General features: G+C 40.7%; 1 protein-coding gene across 2 annotated transcripts in view; it reads right to left on the reverse strand.

Moving 5' to 3' along the window:
- Fndc1 (fibronectin type III domain containing 1) overlaps positions 1-22,613 on the reverse strand; it is a gene marked incomplete at its 5' end in the record, with an annotated part of 104,829 nt that overhangs the window by 76,216 nt on the left and 6,000 nt on the right.

Consider the following 22,613-nt stretch of genomic DNA (forward strand, 5'->3'; position numbering starts at 1 on the left):
CCCACCTCCTAAAGGTTCCACCATCTGCCAAAAGCTCCACAGGTTGGAGAGTAACGTTTTAACACATGGGCCTTTGGAGATTTATACAAGCCATAGTAGCCTTGTATTTATCCTTGAATACAGCATCAGACAATCTGTAATTCACACAGGAGCCCACATTCAAATGGACACATCAGTCCAGTATAAACAGAGCCATTAAAATCCATCAAGGAGCTTCAATAAGATGAACAAAGGGCGAGGCGTAGTACCTCTGGTTGCCAAAAGCCAATGAATGTCATTTCATCTTCTCAGTCAAGTTTCCACACGTGTCTATGAATGGTTTTGTTTGTTCTCTTCCATCCAATGATCAAATACCATCAAAGCGTACATCTCACTCAACTCAGCAAATGCCTGCATTACTATTTATTTGTACGTTAGAGAAAAGGCATGAGATGTGCCAGCCATAGTGGTGCATGCCTAAAATCCCTGCACTCTGGGAGATTGAAGCAGAAGGACTACAAATTTAAGGCCAACCTGGGCAACTTTGTGACTTAGAGAAACCCTGTCTTAAAATTTAAAAGTGAAAAAGGGCTTGAGAAGTATCTCAGTGCCAAAGCCCTAGGCTCAATCCCCAATACTGCCTCCCACCAAAAGGCACAAGATATGTATCTACTCTAAAAACATAAAAATAAAAACTGAACAGAAAATGGATGGGAAAGTGTCTTCCTGAGTGGTAGTCACGTGCCTCTCACTATTCTAACACTTAAAGACCTAGAACAGAGAGGTCAAGTGATCAAAGCCATACTAGGAATGCAGCCAAGTGCAAGCATGGCTTTGCCTGACTCCAAAGCCTGGCCTATAAGTTCTAGGAATCTGTTCCCAAACATAAATGACCAATGATCATATCTACTGAATCTTACCATAAAGCAAATTGTGAGGTCTCCATGGTTGAGTGTACCATTTCCACTGTTTTCCTCTGGACAGGTGGGCATTCTTGTCCCCACCTATAGTCCTACCTTTACCTTGTGCTGGGTGTCATTGTCCTCCCCCGGCCTCTCTGAAAGGAATAGGGCAAGGGGATGTTGTGCTGTCTCAGAGAAATTTCCATTCTTAACACAAATCCTTCACCAAAGGAGTGACTTTGGTGGTGGCATTCTAAGCCTTAGGGTGTTGACCAATGGACACTGTTTTTGAGTCTAAAGGCTTTTGGGAACCCTGAAGTCATACCTGAGAAGCAACTTTCCAGTTGATCTCCTTAGAAGACCAGCCCAGAATTCAAATTTCTCCAAATGTGTTAGTCTAATAAACATTACCTCCTCCCATCTAACCTCCAGACACACACAAGTTGGGCCAGGGAAACAAAATCTTTGACTTAAAAGATATTTTTATTTCCTAGATTCTTATCAACTTAGGCTTGGAAATGGATGGTATTTTTTGGTGCATCCTACTAAACATCAGCCTGAGTAACTCAGAGAGAAGTAACCAAAAAGCACAACAGGAAGGCTGGTAAAAACAATCTTCTTGACTTCTGGAAAGAGTAGAATCATGAGCAACACAGAAACATGCTCTCCAATATCTGGAATCCAGACACTGAAATATACTAATGAAAGGGAGAGAAGCAGAAGGGAAGTGGGTCCCCAGGATCCAGCAAGGACCTGCAGCAAGAATTAGAGCCCATGAAGAGAGCCAAGAGAGAGACCACAACACAGAAGAGGGAGATGTCAAGCAGTGCTTTCCTTCTGAGCCTCAACTCGTGGCATGGGAGGGGCTCTCTAACCTATAGAGGCATGGTAACTACTGGCAACTCCAAAGGCCTCGATGGAGAAATGCACCACTGGAAAGGAGCAGTGGACCCTGTGGACTACACCGGCCAGTGAGTTATTTGGGTTCAGACCCCATCCCCCACTGGGAAAGGGCAACTGACAGTAGCCATTTTGGAAAGGGGCCAACTGAAGTTAGGACTCAGAGCAGCTCCAAGCTGCCTCTATCTAGCAGTTCTAAGTGTCAGGGTGAGCTGAAGCCAAGTTCAAGCCAGCAGGAGGTTGGGGAGCCGAGTTCAAACCAGCAGGAAACAGTGTTGTGGGCTAAAAAAACCTAGATCCCAGCCTCACAGAAGCAGCCTGAACTTCAGTGGAACTAAAGGCCCAGATTTGCTGAGATTATCCACCACCACCATAACTCTCCTGCTGGCATACAGGGATCAATCAAGAAGAGTATGGGCTCTGTTTGCCCCCTCTGTCAACCAGTGACAATGGAGACACATCCTAAAGTGGATACATTTTTTCTGCTTTTCTTCCTTTCTTTGCTTTTTTATTTTTTCTATTTTTTTCTTGATTTTTTGTTCTTTTTATGCAAGTGAGAATGTTATTTCTAGTTCGTTGTTATTTTATTCTGTTCTTGTTTCTGTTTCTCATTCTTTCTTTCCCTCCTGTCTTCTTCACCAATTCCCAAAGCTTACATAATCTTCATTCATCCTCCAACCTTGCTTCTATTCCCTTTCTCTTCCTCTATTTCTCTATTTTTCCCCCAACCTATTTTAAATTTTCTTCCCTGAGGGTCTGTTGGATAAATTTTTTTCCCACTCTGTGGATTGTCTTTTCACTCTGTTGGTGATTTCTTTCAATGTGCCAAAGCTTTTTAATAAGGTGAGATCCCATTTCCTGATTCTTTGTATTATTTCCAGACTTGCAGTCTGGGTTTGGTTTAGAAAGTCTCTGCCAATGCCTATGTCTTCAAGATTTCTGTCTATTTTCTCTTGCCATAAATTTAGTGTTTCTATTTTAATATTTAGTTCATTGATCCATTCTGACTTTAGTTTAGTGCATGGTGATAGACATGGGTCTAGTTTTAGTCTTCAGCATGGGGCAAGCTAGTTTTTCCAGTATCATTTATTAAAGAGACTTTCTTCCAGTGAACATATTGGGTTCCTTTGTCAAAGACAAGGTGGCTGAGTGTGTTTGGGGTTGTATCTGTATCTTCTATTCTGTTCCACTGATCCTCAGACCTGGTTTTTTGTCCAATATCATGTTGACTTTATCACAGTAGCTTTGTAGTATAATTTCAGGTCTGAGATTGTGATGCCCCCTAAATTGCCTTTGTTGACCAGAATTTCTTTTGCTATTCTAGGTCTTTTCTGGTTACAAATTTTTTTTTTTTTTTTTTGTTATTTTTTTTTGGTTTTTCTCCGGTACCGGCAACCGAACTCACGACCTTGCGCTTGCCAGGCAGGCGCTTTGCCGCTGAGCTAAATCCCCAGCCCCTGGTTACAAATTAATGTTAAGAATGTTCTCTCAATCTGTGAGGTGTGCTAATGGTATTTTGATTCGGATTGCACTAAATCTATATAGTAGTTTTGAGAGTATGGCCATTTTCACTATGGAAATGTGAAAATTTCCATATAAATTTCTTAAAGAATTCATCCTCTACAAGAGCAAGGGGTATCTTTCCATTTTCTAATGTCCTCTTCAATCTCCTTTTTTAAGGGTACAGTAATTTTCACTGTACAGATCTTTTACCTCCTTTGTTAGACTGATCCCTAAGTATTTCATTTTTTTTTTTTGGATGCTATTATAAAGGATCTGATTTCCCTAATTTCTCTATCTTTGAGTTTGTTGCTTATGTACAGAAATGCTATTGATTTTTGAGTGTTGACTTTGTATCTCACTATACTACTGACCTTGGATATTAGATCTACAAGTTTTTTGGTGGAGTTTTTGGGGTCTTCTATGTAAAGTACCATGTCATCTGCAAATAATGATAATTTAGCTTTTTCCTTTCCTACCTTTATTGCTTTTATTTTTTTTCCTCTTGTCTAATTACTCTGGCTAATGTTTCCAGAACTATATTGAACAGGAGTGGTAATAATTGACATCTTTGCTTGTTCCTGATTTTAGAGTGAAAGCTTTCAGTTTTTGACCATTTAATATGATGTTAGCTGTTGGTTTGTCATAGATGGCTTTTATACGATTGAAGTAAAGACCATCTATTCCAATTTTCTGTAGGATTTTTATCATGAATGGGTATTGGACATTGTCAAATGCTTTTTCTGCATCTGTTGAGATGATGTTGTGATGGTCATCTTTGGTCTTGTTAATATGGTGTGTTACATTTATTTATTTGCATATGTTGAACCATCCCTACATACCTGGGATGAATCCTGTTTGGTCTTGATGTATAATCTTCTTGATGATTTGCTGCATTCTGTTTGCCAGTGTCTTATTAAGGATTTCTGCATCAATGTTCATTAAGGAGATTTCTTGGTTGAGTTCTTCTCTGGTTTTGGAATCAGCAATACTTGCTTCCAGGAATGATTTTGGGAGTACTGCATCCCTTTCAATTTCTTTAAGGAGTTTCAGCATCAACAGCATCAGTTCTTCTCTAACTTCTTCATAGAACTCAACAGTGAATCCATCATGGCCTGAGCTTTTCTTTGTTGGAAAATTTTTAATTTTCAATGTTCAGTTTTTAATTTTCAATGTTCAATTTCACTGATATTAGTTTATTTAGAATTTTTATATCTTCTTGATTTAGTTTTGGCAATTCGATTGTGTCTAGGAATCTGTCCATCTCTTGTTTGTTTTCCATCTTATTAGAATATATGTTATCAGAGTAGGTGTTGATGATCTCCTGGATGTCTGAGGGATCTGCTGTGACTTCCCTCTTTTCATTCCTAATTGCTTGAACTTGTGTTCTTTCCTCTTTTTGATGAGGTTGGCTAATGGTTTATTAAATTTATTTATTCTTTCAAAGAACCAACTTTTTGATTTATTAAATCTATGTATTGTTTTCTTAGTCTCTATTACATTAATTTCTGCTCTTATCTTTATAATTTCCTCCCTTGTATAAGCTTTGGGTTAGATTTGTTCTTCTTTTTCTAGAAATTTGAGTTTCAACATGAGGTTGTTTATTTGAACTCATTCTGTTTTCCTGATTTGTGAGTTCATCGCTATAAATTTCCCTTGTAGGACTGCTTCCACTGCATCTCATAAGTTTCAGTATGCTGTATGGGCATTATCATTTAATTGTATATACTGTTTCATTTCATCTTGAATTTCCTTTGTGACCCACTGGTTGTTCAGAAGAGTGTTGTTTAATTTCCATGTGCTAATGTAGTTCTTGCAGTGTCCTTTGTTGTTGATTTCCAGTTTCATTGTGCTATGGTCAGATAGTATGCATGGGATGATTTCAATTCCTCTACATTTGCTTCAGCATGCTTTGTCAGCTAATATATGATCTATTTTGGAGTAAGGAATATCAAGCCCTACTTGGGCTTATGCAACTGAGAAGAATGTGCATTCTGATGTTTTGGGGTGGAACACTCTATAGACATCTACTAAGTCCATTTATTCACAGGCTCTGTTTAATTCTAATATTTCTTTGTTGATTTTTTGTCTAATTGATCTATCCACTTGCAGAAGTGGAGTATTAAGGTCCTTCACTCCAATTTTGTTAGTGCTTATTTGGTTTATCATGTCTATTAAAATTTGTTTTATGTAGTTGGGTGACCCTGTATTGGGTGCATAAATATTATGATTGTTATATCTTCTTAGAGTTTTCCCTTAATGAGTATGTAGTCACCTTCTTTGTCTCTTTTGATCAGTTTTGCCTTAAAGTTTGCATTGTCTGCAAATAGAATAGCTACCCCTGCTTTTTTCTGGGTTCCTGTGGTGTGGAGAATTATTTTCCATCCTTTGACATTTAATCTATCAATTTCTTTTTGGATTAAATGTGTTTCTTGAGTGCAGAATATTGTCAGATCTTGCTTCTTGATCCTGTCTGCCAGTCTGTTTCTTTTGACTGGTGAGTTGAGACCATTTACATTGATAGTTATAACTTATATGCATTTGCTTTTCTTATTCATGTTGATTCCCTGTTGTTTGTTCCCTGTCTTTGCTCTGTTTGACTGTTTGCCCTACCTGGTGGTTCCTTTCTACTGGTGCTCATGCATTTGTGGTCTTAGTTATGTCTTTCTAATATGTCCTTCAAGCATTCTGTAGAGCTGGTTTGGTGGTCACAAATTTTTTTCCACATCAGGGAAGTATCTTATTTCTCCATCAATTTTGATATATAGTTTTGTGGGGTATCAGTCTGGGTTGAAGACTGTTTTCCTTTAGAGCTTAAAATACCTTACTCCAAGCTCTCCTTGATTTGAGGGTTTGTGTTGAGAAGTCTGCCGTCATTCTGATGGGCTTTCCTTCATAGGTAATATGTTTCTTTTCTCTAGCTGCTTTTAATATTTTGTTCTCATGCTGAGTTTCTGGAATCTTGATTTTTATATGGCTTGGTGTAGATTTATTTTGCTTATCACTATTTGGAGTTCTACATGCTTCATTAATTTATATGTCAAATTCTTTATCCGTGTTTAGGAAGTTTTCTGCTATTATTTCTGTGAAGAGGTTTGTAATAGTTTTTGCACTGTCTACAGCTTTCTTACTGATTCCAATGAATCTTATGCTGTTCTTCTTTGCTTCATCCTTTAGCTTTTGGATAGATTTCTCATGGTCTTTTGTGATTTTTAAAATATCTTTCTTTTCTTGGATAATGGTCATGTTCCTGTCTTCTAGATCTGATATTCTATCCTCACCTTCATTCAATCTGCTATGTACACTTTCAGTGGAGTTTCTAATCTATTTCATTTCTGTTTGGAATGGCTTCATTGATCCCATTTCTTGTCTATATTTATCATTCATGGTTTCCATCACTTTCCTGAGCTCCTCTATTTGTTTATTTGTGTCTGCTTTGATGTCTTTTAGTTTGATAATCATTTCTTTTTGCACCTTTGGGATTATTTTTTCTATGGCCTCTCCCTTGCATTTTTCCAATTCTGCTGCTATCATTTCAGAGAGTACCATTTGTTGGCTTCCAATTTACTCCACCTCTTTGTGTTCTGGACTTCTGGGTAGGCTGGGCATTTGGGATTACATTTTGCATTTTTGTCTTGTCATTTTCTTCTTTCTATTTTATTTTGGTTTTTGTGTTGATGCTTTTAGATTTCTAATATTAGATAGCCTTACCACTAATGTGGAAGCTTTCCTAAAGGGTGTCTGTTCCTCCAGATGTCTCCTCCCAGTGGTACCACTGTCCTAGGGCAATGGAGGATGGAAAGAGTATGGATTTACATTCCACTCACCAGCATCCCTGTCCTGGGATGATAGAGGGAAGGAGGCATGCAGATTTACACTCCTCTCACCAGCACTGCCATCCTGAGGACAGTGGTGGAAGGAAGAAGCCCCCTTATCCATTTTTAAGTATTCTAATAAACTTAGTGCAGCCCCTCCCTGCCAGACAACTGAAACACATAACCTTTTGTAAGAGCTTTCAGTGTGCTCATCTAATGAAGATGATAATGGATGATTTCTGGAAAGTTATACTTCCCTGAACTAGATCTCTTAAGAAAAATGGACAGACCCAAATGTCAAAGGCAAATGGGGGGATTTCTGGGGGTGACTTCAGCCCCAATTACAAGTAGGGCCATGAAAAGCCTGCTTTTCCATCTCTATAACATGCAAAATGAGGAAATGAGTGTAGGCTGCAGCTAGAGGGATTTAGACTTAAATAAAAAGTGTTCCCTGTCAGTGTTCTTCCCCATCTCTCCCAGCTAAGACTGCCTTTGAATGGAGACAGATAGTAGGTTGCTTCAGAGAAAAGGAGCCAGCCTGAGTCTGCTATGGCTCAACCAACAGTATACTATAGCAAAACCATGTCCATCTCTGATACCAGTAAAATTCATCCATATTCAAGGACATTTTGCCATGTACCAAATGGCAAAATGATATTTTGGTGATCTTTCAGATACCTAGCAGTTCCCAGCCTAGACCCTTCTGTGCCATGGCTCCATGAGTCACTTAATGGTTTGTTAGGAAACAGAAAATTAATGACACAGTTCTCACCTAGATTCCTTCCTGCAGTCTAGTTCCAAACTCTAGATCTTTTTCAAGAGGGCCCTCAGAGACCAGTTTGATTAAAGGGCCAAAGTGTGCATCCATGAGTGCTCAAAGATTCTAGATTCCTTCTGTAATGACAACCCCTAGAGGGTCTTCAGCTCCCACACACAGGTCTTGAGATTCACCAGAACTGATCTGTGTTCTCAGAAAGCCTGAACACCATTGCAAGGTCCTTTCTTCAGCACAGACAGCAAAATACCTTGCCTGCCCTTCTGTGCCTTTCTACTCTGACATCTTTTGATGCCCACCAGTGGCCACACACCTAAAGCTTACTTAACTGTTTTGAAGAAAAGTGTCCAACTCATGAGATCAAACCAGGAGTCTCCAATTCCAATCTTAAAAGGGCCAGGAGGACAGAACAAGTAAGGGGACTTCATGAAGAGTGGAGAGGCCATGTGAAGGCACACTTTGGTTTCAAGTACCTGTGGACAAGCAGGAATTCAGGCCTCAGGTTTCAGATGTTTTGTGTTTTTATTTGAACTATCTTTATCATCAGCAACAGTAGTAGTATTAGCATTAGTATTATTTTCTAAGCTAGAAATCCTGTCATTTCTAAATTATTTTTCTAAGAAACTAGAAATCCTGCTCTTTGTAATAAATCTCTCAATTTATACTAACTCATCTCTGATTCCACTTTTTAAAAACACATAATCAGCTGGCCCGATTCAGGCCATTGGTGGCCACTCAGTGACCCCCACATTGACTACAAGATAAATCCTTTAGTTGCTGACCCAGGCAGCTTCCCAAAGTCCAATTTCAATCCAGAGACTCCCTTGAGGGTCTGGTCCATGAAGAAAGTCTGTGACTCAAGATGAAAGCTTAAATTCTGGAGCACTAGAGCTATCCCAGACCCTAAAGACATGAGGTACAGATCTGTCCAAAGAATCTCATCCCAATTCCAGACTCCCCACCCCACCTCCTCCTGACAGTCCCAAGGACCCTAGAGCAGAGATGGTGAACTTCTTAGAGCTTTCAGTGATAACAAACAACCCACTGAGGCACACAGGCTATAGGTTCAACACCACTACCCTTGAAAAACTTTAACCTGGGTTCTGAGGAGGAAAATAGACCCATCCCAGAGTGGCTTTGGGGAGGGGAGCATGGCATGTGTACATTACTTGTACACATCCAGTACCAACCTCACCATTCAGACCACAATTCGCTATACCAGTGTTAAAGTCCCACATGAGGCTCTAACTAAACTTGTGCAGAATCAAACTCAGTGTCTTACTGTTCAATCCCTTGGTTCAAACATGGCCACCCTACTCATCCCAGTTAGATACTCAGAACTATCCTTAGGTATACAGAAAAATCCACAATAAGCAAAAACAAATATCTCTCCTGTAAAGTGAGCTCTGCCAAGGGCTATTTCCCAGAATAAAGAGAAGAAAATAATAAAATGAATCGATAATGACACAGTCCATGGAGAAGTCATGCTTAGGAGAACTGGAGTTCAAAACTAAATCTTTCTGAATTCATAGTATTGCTTTTGTTAGTTCAGATCATTTTGTTTCATTTTTTTAAATGTCAGATGAATACTTCATTAAGTCCTCTAAGCAGGATAAAACAGAAAAGAAAATAGATGGGGTTGAGGGAGAAAGAGAGAGACAAAGAGAGATTTCAAGGCCACTAGTAAAGAAAACTTTCTTCTACCTGGCACACTCTCTTTGAATTTGTGCCACTGTAATTTTGAAGCTGATTTTAGCCAAATAAGCTACACCAATGAAAGTGTTGACACACAGTTGGTATTCCATAAATACTAGATGAAGGAATATGCTAAGTTTGATTTACAGGCAAGTTAACACCTAGAAACAAACAATAGCGAAAAACATGCAACATCTTTTAATTTCTGTGGCCACTTTGAAGCAGCTACTACTGACAGAATCCTTTCAGATCCTGAAGCTAAACATCATGGCTAAGGCAGGAAAATCCACTAATAAAATGTTGAAACAAATATTTTTAAGGCAATTACAGATGGAATAATGGTAAAAAGACAAACACTATTTATTCTTTGAATTTCGACCACATACTTACTGAAGAAACTTCAGTAACTAAAAGTCAGTTTGATCGGATTTGAAAACCACATCTGAAAAGTAGATCTAAATTATTCTATAGGTCTCACAACCCCTGCTCATGGTGTACTGCACAACTCACTGGTTCTTAGAACTGTGTATTATATTTAAATAGCAAACAGAACAGCTGAGCAAGCAATTAAAAGAGACTTGTATGTTTCCACTGTACCAATAGATAACAAAGTACATGTGAATTTTATTTTACCTGACAAGCACATGAAGCAGTTTTTCCTCCTGAATCTAAAGGATGAGACATAAAAGTATGTATTATGAACATGTCAAATCAGCTTCAAATTAGAAAATAAAGATGTCAGAAGTCAAAATATCAGGTTTATTGCTGATGAAGCTGAATCAGAGGATGTGGCCCTAACAATATTGCCACCACTGTGCTTCCTACTTCCCTGTCTCCCTGCTCAGGTGTGGACCATTGGCCTAATCTAGAAGGGACGCTGAGCCTGCTGCTTCCCAGATGCGGACAGAGATCACTGGGCCTGGGCTCCAAGTCAGTAGTCTCCCACTTGGAACTCAGGAGAGAGCTGAATGCAACCTTCCTCTGGAACAGAGACCCACAAAGGAAACACCCAAGTCTGTGGCTTCCAGTCCATTACTGCCATCAGCTAGAAAGAGATTGGTCAATGGAAGCTGGGGTCTCCCAGTTCACCGTGGAGTGGAGACAACACAGATACCAGAAATATCTTGCTAGACATGATTCTGTAGGAAAAGAAAAGAGGAGAATGGAAGTGCCCTTAACATTCCTTAACACCCCCAGTTGTCTGGCTACCCCTGCTCCTGCAACCTCCAGCCCCTGAGGATGACAGTCTATGGTCAAGCTGCAGTTGCCCTCCAGTGCAAGGATCAGGACAACTTCATCCCACATTCAGGACACCCCTCTACTCATCAATGCCCAGCATGTGTCCTCCTGGCATTATAAGAAGGCAAACATCCCAGACTGCAGAAGGCTCTGAAGTGAATAAGGCCCATTCTTCAGCCAGCTCCAAGCTAAGTTGATACCGAGGCTACAAATCCTCTCCTTACATGTCCTATTCCAATCCCAAATCTTGCACATCTCATGCTGTCCAAAAGAGCCCACCAGAGTTTACGCAATGAGTCATCATGAGAACATAAAAATAATCTGATAATATGATACCAGCAGTATTAAAATACTCCAATTTACATATAAATCTTACCCATTAAAAAATTCCTAGGAAATATTTAAAGCCTAAAGTAGAGCTTTCTTTCTTTGTCTTATAATTTCAAATCAAAAATTAAAATCTATGCATCTGTCCTTTCCTGCCCCTTATTATTTTGGCCGCTCCAGGTGATTCATTCAATGCCCAAATGGAGGCGGGGTTCCTCAGCAGGCACAGCCTCCACAGTCTTTCACAAAATTGATGCAGATCCTTCAGGATACCCTCCAGTAGGAATAATTGAGTTCAAAGTTTGCCACGTGCCCAAATTCATGGAATTCCAAGACCCTAAAATCTATATACTGCAGTGAATCCAAATTTCTCTCTGTCCAAAAAGCTTCCCCCAATTCTCCTGGTAACAGAGCTGTGACCACATGACCTAACATGCCCAGCAGACCTCCCTGGACTTGTTCTAACTACAGACACTGCCTTTGGTTCCTGGGTAAGGGGCTGTGAACAGAGATCTTGGACTCAATGAGACCAGCTCTAGCTGTCAGACAAAGAAGGAACTGGAGGTGAAGAGAGAATCTGAGTGACATTCATATCCAAGCTACGGCTTGGATATGGCCTGAGTTGTGTCCCCCAAGGACTCAAGTTTAGCCTACCATGCAGTGCTACTGGAGGTGATAGAAACTTTAAGAGGTGGAGCCTTGTGTAGAAGACAATTAGGTTACTGGGCATCACCTGTTAATTGAGATTAATACAATTCCAAGTTAGATCTCTCAAGAGTGGGTTGCTATAAAGCAGTACTACCCCATATGCTTGGCCCCTTCTGCATGAGGCTGGTTCCCTTTTCACTCCTCTGCTGTGCTGCAATGCAACCAAAGGGGGCCCTCACCAGAGACAAAAGGGCGAAATGGGACTGCCTGATCTTAGACTTTCAGTCTCCAAAACTATGAGCTAAATAAATTTCATTTTTTTATAGAACAATCACCCTTGGGTAATTTCTTATAACAGAAAATGGACTAATTTAGAGCCCTGATTCTAAGCATCCTAAAGTCAGCTCATTTCCTGCCCTTCCCATGGTACAACTCCAAGAGCCAATGAGTTTTGGGATTTAAATGAGTTCCAACTGAGTTTTTGCCATTTCCATTCAGATCCTAGTGGAATGAGGCACTACTAATTCAGATCTCCTGAAAGTCAAAAATAATCCTTTGAAGCTATCCTGGTACCAAGAGTATTTGATCACAAAAACTGCCAGCGCAGACCCACCCAATTAATGAAGGCAATCCCAACGGGTAGGGGCTGCCCTTCCCAGCTGAGTACTCACGAAACCAGCCAGCCAGGTGGAGGGTGCAGAGAAACAGGTTGGGATAACCTCACCCACAAAGAAATCCCCTCCCTCAGGAAATGTTAAGTACTTTTGAAATAGAATAGTTCACTAAAGCATAACACAAAAATGCTACAATCATTTCTTAAGTATACTATAAAGATTGTTCTCAAGTGCAACAAAATCTTCACATTTACATTACTCTCTCTACTTCATCTTTGTTTGAAATCAAGTTTTATTTTCCACTGGAACTACCAAATATTTTCCAGAATTTAAAATGAAGAAAACCCAGATCTCTGTGTAATCACAAGCCTTTGACCTAAAGTTCAGTAAATCACCCAGAATAGATAGGACGTTCTATAACTGCAGTACAGCTTGGGGTGGGAACCCATGAGATATACAACTTGAGACAATTATTTCAGAGAAGGGAGAACTCAGCTATTATCCATGCAATACCCAACCCTACAGGAACATTCAAAAATTCAAAAGTATCCAGATGGTTGGTAACATGTGGCAAAAACACTGAAATGACTGGTTTTTTAGTAATTTTTCAAATGGATATGGAAAATATATTTGTCAAGTAATTATGACTTTCCCTCTCCCCTGGGAAAAAACTGAAAGTACGTATGTTTTGTGAGTATGTGATATTAAAACTAATCCTAGTAAAATTGGCTGGCTGAATTTCCCCCTGGGAGGCTGGTGTTGGGTAGATACAGCCTGAGGGTTAAAGCAATAGCTTAGCTCCTCTTCAGACAACTCTCAACATGCATGGGGCTCCATGGAGGTGTTTTCCTTACTTGGTGTTGGTTCTTTAGGGATCAAACTATCAGTCTTTGGAGTCTGAACTTGTAGAACAATCCAGGTAGCTAAAAAAGCTTTGAATACAAAATCTTCGACCCTACCATGGGGAAGCCATACAATGCTGTCATCAGGTCAGAGAAAACAGTAAGATAAGCAGACACCCCAGGACAAACAAAAGAAACAGACTCTGACTGTACAGACTTCGTCATTAGTTCAGATTCCTTAAACCCAATCAGTTTACCATAAAATGTTAATTTGCTGGATTCCACCCCAAGCCCAAAAGTTCACTGTTGCATCCACTGTTGCATGAGGATGGCATGCATGCATAACTGAATGAGGAGCTACAGAGACTCAGAGTGGTCTGGGCTGCCCCTACCAGGTGGCTGGAGCATCCCTGTTACCGGCTGCCACCAGCTCCCTGGGAAACATAAAAGCCAGCTGGACCACTGGGCTCACTTCTCCAGCTCTCTGCACTAACCTGAATTCCCTGCAGTTGTCCCCAGCTTCTTTGGCATTCTCCAGCTCTCTGATAACAACAAAGCCATCATTCTATTCAGACTAGAAGGCCACATCCTGATGCATGCCAATGTACGCATGAGGGTGCTGGATGGTCACTGAATACAATTGTGAATCATACTTTTTCAACTCAAAGAAGCCAAATGGTGAAGCTATGCAAAACTCAAAATGGGAGCTACTTGCCAATCTTTAAATAGTTTGTCGGAGCCCATTTCTATCCCTGCAGACTGTCCGCACCATCACTCCCTCATTCTTCTCAGTAGTCATGTGCTCCAGCTTGGCAAGTTTCTCTTTTTTTTATTTTAAAGAGAAAAGAAAACAAAATAACAACAACAAAGATAAAAACAATAAAAATGATGCAGAATTTCAAAACAAGATGATAGGAAATTAACAGTGGTTGTTATATTACATATTGCTATCTTCAGTAAAGTTGCTCAGATTACCAGATGTAAGAACGCAAGATTGATCAAACAATTAAAGAGAATAAAAATAATTTTTAAAAAAATTAGAAACAATACAGAGTTTCACTAATAAACCTGGTAGGAATTCAACAATGGTTGTTATATTGCATATCGTTGTCTTCAAATTAGTTGTTCAGATTACCAGATATAAGCATGCAAAATTGGTCAAAAAAAAATTCTTTGGCAAGTTTCAAGTGGCTGCATGTCAAGCAAAGAGGTGCTCCCCACACTGGGATTTTAGAAACTGCACCCAAAACCTCCTGTTGCCTGACTCCACCAGGTACTGCATGCACACAAGCTAGTCACATCTGAGGCTACCAGGCATGGCCATGGGCACATGGTGGTGTCCCAGGAAAAAAGCCCTATGTGGGGCAACCTGCACAACCCTATGACACTTGTACCCAAAACCTCAGGTCAGGTGTGTCTTTGTCCCCACAAGGGTTAATAGATCCTATGACAAAGTTTCCCCAAAATATTCTTTACTTGTATTTAGGAAAACTCAGAGCAAAGAGAAAGAATATTCATCAGTTTATCTCATACTGTTCTCTTTCATCATCTTTCTCCAAAACTTCTCCCTCCCTCCTCCTCTCTAACTTGGGAAAGAAGTACAAAGCAGAGTAATGCAAAAGTAGAACAATAAAATGAGGCATTGAGGAATGCTATTTCTGAATGAACAGCAAGTGGAAAAACTAAACTCAAATCCTCAAATCAATAGGAACTGACTGAAGTCTGCCCAAAGCATACTCTTAAAATAAATTGGCCTTCTCCCTCAAGATGTTTTCTGAGATATTTTAAATTGAGTTTTTATTAGTCCCACTCAAGACAAGTTTCCTAGCTAATTTATAACAGTTTAGCAACTTGCATTGAATCCAGAAACTGCTACAGCAGACACGTGCATTGCTACCCAAGCTCATTCCTGACTTCTCTGTCCCATGCTTACCTCCCATGTACAGGATGGAGTGCTAAGCAGCCCATCCATTTCCCATGCATAAACAAGGTGAAGAAGTCCTGCTTCCATTTGCAGGAAAGCATTTAACAGGATCAGCTCAGCCACAATGTGCCCGTGACCCTTTATATCTTCCTCCTTTTTTTTTTTTAATCTCTGAGGATGTCAATGTAATAGCCAGGGATGCAGCAGTCATCATGAAACATGAAGCAACAAGCCTGAGGATGATGACCTGGCAGGCAATGGCAGAATGTGGAAATGCAGATGCTCCTGGGTCATAGCCTGCCTTGTTAAAACCCTGAGCACGTCCTAGTTCCTCCCTCCCCTCCCTGCACCCCTCTCTCTCATGGATACTAAGAATTGATCTCAAGGCCTTCCCACTGAATTACACCCCCAGCTCATTGTTCACTTTTTATTTTGAGACAGGGTCTTGCCAAGTTACAAAGGCACCTAGGCTGGGCTCAAACTTGAGATCCTCCTGCTTCAGCCTTCCAGAATGCTGGGCTTATAGGCCTGTACCACGACACCCCACCTCTGGTCATTCTGCTGTCAGTTTTACAAGTGAGATAACAGCCTCCTTACTTCTTTAGACTGTTAATCAGATATTCTGTTATCAGCAGCCCAAATCCATTGCTACACTATCACTTCTAGATCCATAAAATCAAGTTTTTCTCCCCGATTTCTCAATGGCAGTTGCTTTGTTTTACCTTTACTTTCTTTCCATTTGTTGTTTTAAGAACCCCACCTCGGGGACTTGATTTAGACAAAGTCATTTATTGGTCAGTGTGCTACTGACCTGAGTCAGTACATCCACCCCAAAATGTACGGCAGCCAGGAATTAGAGTGAATTTAACCAGCAGAGCTGGCGCTATTTGCTCATTAGGATTTGAGCTTTTAAAGCTTTTGACCATTTTATTTAGAAATTGATGTAAGCAAAAGCTACTGTTCCAAGAAAAAAACAAGATTTCTCCCAATCCAGGTCAGCAGCTTTCCTGAATGGTCTAGGAAAACGAACTGGAGAGCTTCCGAGTATGTACACATAACAACAATAAGAAAACAAGGGACTTAAAGAGCAAACCCTTCAGGCTGGAAGGGAATATAGAACCCATGCCTTTTGTGGATGGCGCCTCAGTCCCAACTAGAAACCAGTATTTTCTAGGTTTTTGTGGAATCTTTTGCACATTCTTTGAATTCAGTTCGTAACCAAGAAATAGTTTCTTGAAGAATTACCATTGTTTGCTGGTCCAGCTTAAATTCAGCCTACTAGGAGCTGCTTGGCATGCCAACCAAAAACTCCCTCAAAATTCATTCTTTTTCCCAAAATGTGCAAGTCATTGTCTAACTATGTAAAGCAGTTGAGCATTCCTGTCCCCCAAATCACCACTCATCGTATTCAAACAGCTCCCTGAAAATTTCCCCGAGAGGAAATGCCAGCAAAATGCCTTCAGAAGATAGATAAGAAATAGGGCAAATGAGACAGCCGTGACGGGCACCAAGGGTCATGAGTGCTACCATGAGGTTTCTAATGAACTGATTTTTTAAATATTTCAGATAATCACAATGATTATGAGTTTATCAATAAGGAAACAAAAATGTACAACATATCTAATAAGCAAAGAGTTTAAATTTTGCAGGTGGTCTAAAATAAAAAGGCATAGAGAAGTAAAAAAGAAAGGAAATGAGCTTCGGTTGAATATCTACTTACTGTCAAACAATTCACTCATTTACCAGATGTTTTTTGAGCATCTATCATTTGTTAGTTTCTAAGCAAGAAACTGATGATACAGAAGTAACTAAAAAGTATTCTAGAGTATCATCTTCTTTAGTCCCCATTCTACCCTGTATACTGCACTCTGGTTTTCTTCAAACTGAGTTCCAGAGAGTTAAGCTACTTTTCCAAACTCACAGCTAATAAAAGATAGTGGTCAAATTTCAAACTATCCAAACCCATATACCAGGCTCTCCCTGCTGCACTTGGTTGCCTGTCCACTGTAATTATACCTAAAGGCAATAAGTATAGGCCTGCAGAGAAATCAGAATCATATATAAAATTGAAAGTCATCAGTAGCTGCTAAATTCAGAAAGATACATGAACTCATCGCACTGAATAAGATCTTGGGAATGTCAAGAAGATTCCTTGTAACAAGATCCTCATCCCTTGGTCTTAACTTTAACTCTCTTTCAATCGAAGCTGATCACTTCTCCTGCAAATGCCTGTTCCCCTCCATCTTTCCTGGCCACAGAGTCTCCTGGCTTCCAGCACCACAACTTTGCTTTCTCTTCCACACCAGTGGCCTCTTGACCCTTTTGGTCTCCTCTACCGGAACTCCAAATGTCAGGATGTTTCAGAGCCCATCTTCCATGCCTCCCTTTTGTCTACTGCTCTCCCTCTAACTTCTCTCCCCAAATTAGTACATCCAGTCCTGGGACTGCAAATTCTACATTTGTGCTGATGACCTCTGAATTCACAGCTCTTGTCCAAGCTTCTCTAAGCTACATTGTGTCCTGCTGTCTGCTTGATCTCTCCAGTGAGATTCAAGGAAGATAGATGCCTGAGGGATTTCTAGAAGAGGAGGGGATATTTGAAATTTGAATTATTGGCAATAAGGAGGAAAACCAGGAAACAGCCTGCATCATGGAAATCAGGTAAAGACAGGTTTCTGGGAAAAGGGAATGTCCATCAATGTCAGGTCAAGCAAAGACTGAGAAGAGCCCATTTTCCGCCTCTTTTAATTAGATTTTCCACCCCTTTCAACGCTTCCAAACAAAACAGTTGTGCCTCCCAAGCTTCTCTATGCAAATATCAAACTGGATTAGTTTCTTTTCTGCAGATGGAGGTAACAGTCACCCAACCTATCTCATAGGATTGATACAAGAATAAACTGTGAGTCAAAAATAAAAAGCATTCAAAATCATGGGATATCAGAACTAAGAAGACGAGCCCCAGGAGAGCCAAGGTTATGAATCAAAACCCAGTATAAATCACCCTGTACAGGTCCCACCACCTTGGCTCTAGGCCAATTTTCCCTCTTCACAGCAGAACAGTGCTCAGCTCCTCATTTTCTTCAATCTTGGAAAAGATACGTAGAAGTGGAATTTTTAAATCTGAGAGTGGATTGAAAACAGATAATCTGCTTCAATCCCTCTCTTTAATCTGTCCATGGGTTTTGTAAAAACAGTCTTTAATACTCCCCATGACTAGGTGTTCAAACCAATCAAATCCCAACTCATGAGCCCCAGCTTCAAAGGTAATCAACTTTGAGCTTGTTGTTCAACTGGGTGACATGGGGTTACCCAAGAGGCATTATCCTAAGAATGCAGGTTAATTAGTAAAATTTTATAAGGAAGAAAATGGTCTTCAACCCCCTGAGAGAAGCGTATGAAAAGAAGAGTAAGAATACTGGGCATTTACTGTCAGCTGAGTGCTACCAACCGTAAATGCTACCAGAGCCCAGATGGGTGGGAAAGGAAAGTCTTCCCAAAGCTAGAGTGACTAGAAAACAAGTGTATCTCAGGTGGAGTTCAAGGAGGCCGTCTCCTAGAGATTCCCCCAGATGTGGGAGTCCTGGGACACTGCTTTCCATAGCTTCAATTCCAAGAAGACATTCGGTCCGGTGATTATAACAGCCTAAGCTCTACCGGAGCCTTAGGATGCTCTGAATTGTTTCCTGTAGTGAAAACGCATTACAGATCCAGAGCATGAGTGGACCCCACAGAATCTATCTCATGAGCCTCAAGCCAAAACCTTCCTTCTCTATAAGAGGGGTATGCAACCTGCTCAGATAGCAGTACCATGTGTCTGCCCCTGCAGACCTCTTCTGTTCTAGGTGTTCAAACTGAAAATGCAGACATGATGTAGCTGTGAGAATAAGATAAGGACAAAGTCTGGTATTCTTCGAGTGTGGTTTGTCCAGATATCTACAGGTGCTTAGATAGATTCTGAGCATTATTAACCACCAGAAAATGCTTTAGTTCTCTTAGTCTATCAGAAAATAATAGAATGAAATGGTCGGGTGGGTAAAGAAGTGGTATTTAAAAACAAAGCAGGCTAAGGTATGTGTTACAAGAGAGAGAAAACACAGTCATTTTTCCAAACATAAAGAATGTTAAAGGCTGTCAGACTGATGACCCGTGCACATTCTGTGGCAGAGCAAGGCTGCTTTCACCACCTACAAGTCTCAGGTAGAGAAGAGAACCTTATAAAAGAAAGACAATTGTTGACAGCTGCAATGCTCAGAGATGTTAACACTAAAATTGCTGATAGCCATTGGTATTCAAAGCTCAGGGCTGTTACCACTAAAAGACATAATAGCTGCTAGCAGCTCAGGAATGTTAACACTAACAAAGCTATACTTCCCCAATTTGTGATTTCTATACAAACTGAGCAAGAACCTACAGATAATTGGTAACATCTTGGTGGTCTTCCCAGAGACTCTCCCTTTCAAAAGCCCCCAAAGAAGCAAGTGGACAACAGTGACAGTCATCAGTGGCTCAAGAATCAGCCCATGTCTGATTTCCATCTTCTCTGCATCTAAGAGTCCACACTACCTGGTGACAGAACAACACAGGTAGTTTCATTGTAGTATTGTATCTCTCAGAAAGTTATACATTGAAGTCCTGACTTCTGGCATGTGTGAATTTCACCTTATTTGGAAGTTTTTGCAGATGTAACCAAGTTAAGATAAGGTCATACTGGATTAGGATCGGCCCTGAATAAATAGGACTGGTGTCCTTATAAGAAGTGAAGACAGGGAGAATACCTGTTATGGCTTGTGTCTAGACGTCCCCTCAAAGCCTCATGCAGTCATGGGGGTTGAGCTTTTCAAGGGTGGCTGAATCTAGAGTTTATGATTGATTCATGGTCCAATGCTGGGATTAAGGGTGTGAGTGCTATACCTGCCCTAGGGTGAGTAGCCTGTATACAATATAAGGGAGGGAAAGAGGCTTGCCCCCTTACCCTCTCTTGTTGCTTTTGCTGTCTTCCACCAGCATGAACTGTTGCCCCTCTGCTATGTGCCAACCTGCCTTGGGGCCAGCCATTATGGACTGAAACCTCTACAAACTGTCAGCTAAATAAAACTTTTCCCCTTTAACTTTGAGTGCTGGGTATTTTGTGAGAAAAGTAACTAAGGCAATACCATTTACTACAAATGCAGCAATTGTAGTGAGGCATGTACAAACTAGGAAACCACCACAAGCCAGTAAGAAACAGAGGAAGCTCCTCTCTCAGAGCTTTCAGAGACACTTGCTACCCCTACCCTACCTATTTCTGACCCCTGGCCATCAAGAGTGCAAGAAAATAAATTCCTATTGTTCAAAGCCACCCAGTCTGGATACTTCTTTACAATAGCCTCATGATGGAATTATACCATTTAAATAGAATTTGTAACTCCAGGCCCAGATTGGACTTCCACCACAAGCCCACTCTCTTAAGAATGGATGTCTTGACCCTACATGAATGCTGGAAACTATTCCACATTCATCACCAACCCCTGCATATACCGCTGGTAGCTGGTCAACATATAGAAATATACTTAATGTGTAATGTAATTAATAACAAAGAAGGCACATCCAAATAATTCAGCAAATGTCCACCAGGCCTCTACCTGGGGACTCCACTTGAGATACAATGAATAAAAGCAGGTAAACATGCTGCCCTCTTGGAGATCATGTTCCAGCAGAAGATAGTAAATTACCAAACAAATCAGTAAAATATATGAAAAGCAGGTGGTAATGAGGATGCAGAGAAAAGTAAAGCGGGATAAGAAGTGCTGGGGGAATTATACCACTGGAGGCAGAGAAGAGCCAAGGAAAGGTCTCACAAGAAGATAATGCTGTAAGAACCTGAAGACTGAAGGATCAACCCATAAACAGAGACAGAAAGTTGTTCAGGCAAAGAGAACAGCAGGTCCTGTGGTAGGGTGGAGAGTGTGTCTAGTACATTAAAGGACCAGTAAGATGGCCAGAAGCTACAGCTCAGAAAGGGCAAGAGTGGTACCAAAATGATCGCGTGCAGCCTTAAACTTATTAGGACTTTGGTTTGTAGGCAAGGGAGCTGGGGAGTGCCTGGAAGGTCCTGTGACATCCTACCTCACGAGAATGACTGGTTGTTTTTCTGGGACCAGAATATAAGGGGAGAAGGTAGAAGCAGGGAGACCTGAGAAGAGATTACTGCAATCACCCAGGTAAGGTAATTCGGGCAGGGATAGAAAAGACATTTCCTTGAGATGCAAAATTATATACCATGATAATCTCAGTTTACATAAAATACTTGCAAGCTATCCATAAATACCACAAGAATAGACAATTAAATACTTTTTTTAAAATAAGCTTTTACTAATCTCAAAATCTACAATCTACAATTCTACAAATCTACAATTTCACTTACACATCTTGATAAAAATGACAAAATCACAGAGTGGGAAAGCAGATTGGTGGTGGCCAGTGGAGGAGGGAGACAGGCAGGTGAGGGAGTCCATCACAGGTCTACAGGAGGGTCTTCCTCGGGGAGCTGTCTGCATCGTGTCTGTGGTGATCACATAACCTACCTACCCAGTGGGAAAAAACATGCAAAACCACACACACACACACACACACACACACACACACACACACACACTTTCATACACACAAAAAGCACACTGGTGAGAGTTAAGGAAGGTCAGTGCCCAGGATACAAGCCCACTTCCTTTTTGGGATGCTACACACACTTACACAAGACATCACATCTGAGGGAAAGTGTGAGCTGAGCACATAGAGCCTCTGCTTTACTTCCTTTCCCTGGGGCCTGCATTTGCCTGGCATGGGGATTTCTTCCTGGTGCCAAGGACCCCACAACTGGCACTCCTAGCCATCGATACCTGTCACTGCTGCACAGCCTCATTAGTGCCAGCCAGTGACTGTCAGTGAGGCTTCATCTCCAGAAAATATGGTGCCATCACAAGCTAGGAGCTGTCGTTGCACACCCTTCCCAGATGTTTAGGGAGATGATGATGAGCTCCAGCTACATCCTTGTGAGGAAGGAACCCATAGTCACACTTTTGCAAGGCAGTGCATGCTCATCTCCACTCTGGATTTGGAGACTGTAAAGTCTAAATATATTTACGCATGGATTTTCTCTTTAACACAACTCCTAAATTATTCACATGAAGTTTTCCCTTCAAAGCTACAATGAATTCTGCTCACAGACCCATTCCAGGTCCTGAGGCCAATGTACCAGGTGTTCAGGATTCTCACCTTAACTATAAATTCCCCCAGACTGCCCACATGTGATACGTGAGTCTCTGGGACCTTGGAACCCTTTCCAATATGGATTGTTCTAGAACATATGAACCATTTTAGAAAACGTGGGACGAAGAAGATTCTTTAAGTGAGATAAGACTTAAAAAAGACAGTCACTAGTAGCTGGCTTTCAATCTATATTAAAGTGAAGAAACTG

Source organism: Chinchilla lanigera, unplaced genomic scaffold (assembly GCF_000276665.1).
Source record: "Chinchilla lanigera isolate Chin_1 unplaced genomic scaffold, ChiLan1.0 scaffold00038, whole genome shotgun sequence".
NCBI classification, from domain to species: domain Eukaryota; kingdom Metazoa; phylum Chordata; class Mammalia; order Rodentia; family Chinchillidae; genus Chinchilla; species Chinchilla lanigera.